Here is a 6,142-nt window from a genome sequence, read left to right as displayed (position 1 = left end):
CAACACATTCAAGAGTAGAATAATTCATATGTTGCTCCCTCAGTACAAAGCAATTTCTCTGCTGGAATAACAGATTTCTCCAAAAGAGTTCATGAGGTCACAAATATGTATTTCCAATCAAAATTCTCTGAAATGGATCTTGGCTTAAACATATATTTCAGATTAAGTTGTCTGTCCAGCAAAAACTGCCATATCAATGTTGAATTGTTTCATACAGCAAACACTGGCTTTTCTTGAGTAAACAATATAAATTTTTATATATTAAAAATATGTAATTGTTTTAAAAAAGTTAGGAACTCTATGGCTACACCTAATTTCATTTATCTTTCAATTAGGGCAGTGCTCAAAACACAAAACCAGTGTGCCCAGACATTCTTGCAGGGTTTCTGGCAGGACTTTCTTTCCCAGTGCAATGGACAAACAGACTACCAGTCTCCAGGTACTTGTTTTTTTTTCTTTTCAGTGAACATGATCATAGTACATATTCACATGAGTCTGGGATATATGCTGACCTCCATTAAAAACTCTATGCCTCAGATAATATTGCTGGCTGAAGCTGATTTGAATTTGAGGGGCCAAATGAGTTTATAGAAACAATGGTTTCCTGATTAAATAGAAGTCATATCCCCACCAGACTTCTTAGTTCCACCAGTTCAATCATGTTCCACTTAAATATAAAGCTTAGATGTTTTGCTTCTTTTTATTAACATTTATCATTTAGGATATGATACACGTGGGATGACATTCTGAATGTATAGAACAACACAGTCAATGCCTAGGGAAGCCCTTAACCAAAATGAGGAAAAATAGAGGAAAGAGTACAATATAAAAACAAAGTAGTAAGTAGTCAGTTTTAATGAGAGTTATGTTTTCCACAGCTGTGGAATAATTCAGAATTTATTCTGGATGATTCTGAGATTTCTATATTTGTATGTTAGGAAAAATGCATTTCCCAAACCTTTTGTTTGTTTTGTTTTCCATTTTTGAAAAACTGTTTTAAAAATAGCCAGAACATCTCAGATACTCAGTTTTCTAATTAAAAAAATAAATGTACCAGAGCATCATAAGCAGGATAATATGAAAAGGGACTGCTTCAAAGAATTTGAGTAAGCTGCAGTTTAATTTTTTTATACCAGATCTGCTGCTATGTGGGACAGGTTGACAGCGATATATACATAGACAAGAATAAATGAGATCAAACAGCAGCAAAAGATATTGAGGAGAACATTGGGTTGGGGTTGGATTCAACTTCCAGAGAGTGATAAAGTACTAGAGTTTGGGGGTATGTGCTCTGGTTCTTTTCATTTAGGTTTTTTTTTAAGTCTGTCAGTAAAGTACAATACAAGAGACTTGACTAGGTGAATTTCTGACATCCCTTGAAATTCTACAACTTTATAATTCCAAGTCTACAGAATTCTTTGAAAAATGTATTTAGTTGATGCTTCATTCAGAACTTTTTTTTTGCTAGCTATATTTTAAGTCTTCTTTTCCAAAGGGAAATATGGGGTTTTTTTGTTTTGTTATCTTTCATAGGCTATATTTTCTATGGGTTCATTGAGTGATCCCATTTTTTGGAACCTAAAGTGTACATTCTGTATGAATTTAACTCTCAGCAGAACTAGGTGTACCTCTGATGGTGATTGCTAAACTGGTTTCAGATAATTATTATATTAAATCCTTAGCTTGACACTTCTACTACTTTTACAACAATATGAAGTAGTGATTTGGGAATAGGACAGATTTCAAAGCTTCATGCACAGAACAAGTTTCACCAATATAAGCCATCAGAATGAGGAATGACTCCCTGCAAATTGTGCAGTTTTTCAAAATGTCTCAGAATTTATTCTGAATCGTTGAAAATTGTCCCCATATGAAAGGAAAAAAAAATCTGGACAGTCTGATAACCTTCCTTGTCTGCAGAACATCTTTAATTATAGGCATATCTCAAAAGTTTTCATACTTAGTTAATTACTGCCAAATGTTTTTTTCTTTTACTGTCCAATTGATTTTATTTTTTTAAATGAGAAGCTGTGAAATGCCTAATATTGATGACTTCTGAAAGCCACTATTACTAAGCAACTACTAAGCACATTAATTAACATCTCATTGAGAATAAGGATCAGCATTACTCTGACATCACAAATGTACTACTGTTAGGGCTGACACATAAATATTTAACTTGGGATCATACTCCTAGACTCCACAGACTTTTGTACCTATGATTCACAGCTTACCAGTTACAGGGACTATAGCATAGTTTCAAAAGTAATTCTGGGTACTTTGTGAATATTGTATCAAATATTTCTTTGGTACTTTCCCTCCATTTATCAGAACAAGCTGCTCCATTATTTTTACAGAGGCTAACAGGTGGGTTAAATCTATTATTAAAAAAAAAATCTACACTCTGGCCTTTCTTTTGTAGTATTTTATCCTGGGCTTGCTAGAGTCTTAATTATCATGTTGTAAGATCACCTACCAAGGATTCAATCTGTAAGGATACATGAATCTGTGCAAAAAAATGTGATGGAAATTCAGTTCTTACTGTAGTCAAACCCAGCATATTATATCTCCCTATGTAGAAATGACAGAACTATTAAAAAAGGTCATGGTGGAAAACTACAGCAAAGATGTTTGTAAGGGTGTCACAGGTAATGTATTGAGGATTTTACACACAGCTATAGTGGCACACACACAGTGGAATAGAGTCCCAATATTGAACGAGTAGAGTATCACATGCATTTCATAACAATATGTTATTCATGGAGAAGTAAATGTATGTTTCTGTATTTCAAGAAATTCAAAGAAGATGCTTTGTTTTACTGTGCCTGTATTTCTGATCCATCCATTGCTTGGCAATATAGAAAAGCTTACACTGATATTTCACTTTGACAGCAAGATACCAGATGGGAAGAGGTGGTTAATATGTGACATGGATAATTTGATACAAAACTGAATTGTCAAAATGCAGTAATCTATGGCTCAACTGCAAGGTAGCATCTACTGCAGTAATAGTTCAGAATAGAACCTTGAAAAAGCAGAGGCAAACTTTCTCCTTGTAATCTGATGTTCACGTTTCAAATTATTAGTGCTAGGGACAAAGGAAAGCAACAAGAACTTTGTTCAAAAGAGGAAGCTACAGAACAACACATGCTGTTAATGATTGGAAATATCAGCAGGAAATAGTGCAAGGATACCAAACAGCTGGAGAAGATATAGAAAAAATTATACTGAAATGAAGAGTTCTGCAAGCAATGAGATGAAAATACTGCTTCAAAAATAAAGATCTAAAACTCTGCCAGCAGTTAAGTAGTCAAGTACACAGGCCATGTCAGGTAGGTAGATTTCAAAACAGGCATCAGAAACTCACGACTTTAGGTGTGTAGCGTTTCTAGAATTAAAACCATGGGAAAAATTGTGAGCCTTGTTCTACTGTTGGGAGGTGGAAGACACACAGTGGGGTACTGTGGGGATCCTGCTTTCACTGAGGAAGTGATGGAGAAGATGGTTACTGGGAAACAGAAGCAAACTCATCCTGCCATCTCTCTATGGGCTGCCTTCCTCAGATGCAGCAAAACCGAAAAGAAGTGGTGGACTCTTCTCTAGCCATCGGTGTTGCTGCATTGCATTTCTGTGAAGTTCTCTACTGACATCTGCTCCCATGGGCTTCCTCTGCCAGACTCTTCTATCTGCTTTGAATATGGAGCTCAGGTTTCCTCTTCTGATGCGAAACACTACAAATAGGTTAGAGGGATATTCCTCAGAGGGAAGAAAACCCAACTTGAAATTACAAAGGAGGAATTCTGCATTTGAAGCATACTGATAGTGCTACAGGAATGGAAAATGTGAATCTCTCTTACCTCCAGCCATTCCCGTGTTGTGTATATAGGTATGTATATATTTCATTTCACAGTTCTCCTGTCCTCTGATAAACCTGTATTCCTGGCTGAATCTACATTACATTCTAAAATTAATTTCTAGGTAGCAGTCTTAGGATGCCATTTAAATTCTATCTGGTTCCCAGCTTGGGGAAAAGAAAGTGTTTCAGAATCTCTTTTTCTTCTTCCATGCTGCTCTCTCTTTAGTGCTGCTTAGTTTCAGACATTAGTGGTTCTGCAGATGATCTCAAAACTCTGGTCATGACCTCTTTAAATGGCTTTCTTTTTAACCTATCTAGCAGAATTTTAGCATTAGTACTTACACAGACCAAGACTACTTGCTTCAATTATACTTTTAGTCCTTCCATGTGAAGAGGTCAATTGTAGTTGTTTATTTTACTCTGCAGTGTTTTAATCACCTGAGAGCCTGTGGAAATTAATTTACTGCTGTCACTTAAACTGATAGACAACTGTGTGAAATATTTCTACTGGGCCATGATGCACCTCATGTGTCCTCTGATACCTGTCCTTAAGGTAGCTCAACCTTGCTTTTATATTTTCAACAGAGGAGGAGAAAATGTGAGTTTATTCAATGGGGATTGACCATCAATCAAATAACTTATGAGGTATTCAGAGAAAGCAAAATAAATAGATACCTAACTGTGGTGAAGCCTTGCAGGTGTCCCACTTGGTTTTAGCTTGTTTTGACAAATTAGGTGCATTAAATGTCATATTTCATATTGTTTTACTTTTCTGAACTCCCTGGAACACTTGGAGTTCTCTTCAGGATATATTGTTTGGGAATATAAAAAAAAGCAAATATTACCAAGAGCAACACTGTCTTGATACATTTAAAGATTAATAGGTAAACAAATTTCAGTGTCTTGTTTGTTCTTTCTGTATCCACTGGGTCGGTCTTTGCTCCAGAAATTTTCACACCATTTTGGAAGGTACCGGCTCACACAGAAACACATTCACCTTACAGACCAAGTGGAAAAGGCATATATCAGAACCTAATTTTTCCAGTGCGGCAAATATGAATTTAAATAAAAGTAGTTTTCCAACAGCAAAGAAACAATAGAGTTATGAGTTTGTTTAGAAAAAAGTTATATTTTCTGTAATGCAAATGACCACTTTATAAAGAAAAATATTCACTAGAAACCCAAGAGTGTAATAATGAGGCAGAAAGTGGTAATACCAGCATTTATATTGCATAAGGACAGGCGAGGGAGAAAGAATTTAGATAACAAGAAGAATTCCCTGCCCATTAGTTTGAGTATTCCCGCTGAGTTTAGCACTGCTGAAAATCTCTAAGTCTTGATGTTCAATACACAGAAATCTTCTGCTCATTTAATTAGCAAATGTCAGTGCTTTATATCGCTCTGGACTGTTGCACTTATGTTCTTCAAACCTGTTCTGTAAAGACCACACATGCAACTGATCTAGTTCGGACTGTCTGCTGAGACTGTTAACCCAAGTTTGTGTTTCTGTACAGTTGTTCACATAAAAAGGCCATCCATCAGATGGTCTAAAACAACCATTAACAACCACTGACGATTGATAAGGTCAAGATTACTATTGAATATATGGTTGTTATATTTATTTTTAAGTGTTTTTTTCACCGTGAGAGAAATGGTGGAATTCCCTGTGATTCTTCAGGCACCGTAATGCACCCTTCAGTGAGTTTCTGTAATAAGATCAACCTCCTACCAAACCTAAACCCCGTAGCAAAACTGAGCTCTGATGTTTGAACCTAAAACAAGCTTTGCTTAGGCACATGGATTTGTTTGTATCAGATTTATACATGGTACAGATCTTCAGGAAAGACATTTGAAGACTGTCAGATTGTTAGGAAGAAACTTGTTGGGTGCTCCAAATAGGTTAATTGGGCAGAATTGGAAACTGAGTGTATCTGTCAGCTTGCCTTATTTATTTTATATATGTTGGTTAGCTTTGTATAGCCAGTCTGAAAAGCAAAACAAAACAAAAATACCCCAACAAAATGGAACTTGTCACTCTTTTGTTCTGTCATTTGTCTTAATAAAAACCTCTGGGCAAAGAAGGAGCTCACCCTTTGGACTAATAGCACTCTAGGGCTTAAGTCAGGATGTAAGGCTCTATAGGTATTGGCTTCAGATTTCTCTAGCTTTTTGGTTCTTTTTTTGTGGTTGTTTGGGCTTTTTAAAGCAGAACTATGAAAAATGCTCTCTTGCTCCAATCTCTCAAGCTGTTTTCCATGGGCATATGAGCTAGGCTTTTCTGTGACT

The 6,142-nt window shown here is 36.0% G+C and overlaps 1 protein-coding gene across 1 annotated transcript in view; it reads left to right on the top strand.

The window, feature by feature from the left end:
- Window positions 1–417: 417 nt before the first annotated feature.
- KCNIP4 (potassium voltage-gated channel interacting protein 4) overlaps window positions 418–6,142 on the top strand; it is a 209,911-nt gene continuing 204,186 nt past the window's right edge. The window contains exon 1 of the mRNA XM_039379047.1: window positions 418–439. The gene's annotated coding sequence lies outside the window, so the exon portion shown is untranslated. The remainder of the gene's footprint in view (window positions 440–6,142) is intronic.

The sequence above is a fragment of the Pipra filicauda genome, unplaced genomic scaffold (genome assembly GCF_003945595.2).
Source record: "Pipra filicauda isolate LSUMZ 115617 unplaced genomic scaffold, ASM394559v2 scaffold153_size1761393_pilon, whole genome shotgun sequence".
Classification (NCBI taxonomy): domain Eukaryota; kingdom Metazoa; phylum Chordata; class Aves; order Passeriformes; family Pipridae; genus Pipra; species Pipra filicauda.
This window is presented reverse-complemented; position numbering and strand designations above follow the sequence as displayed.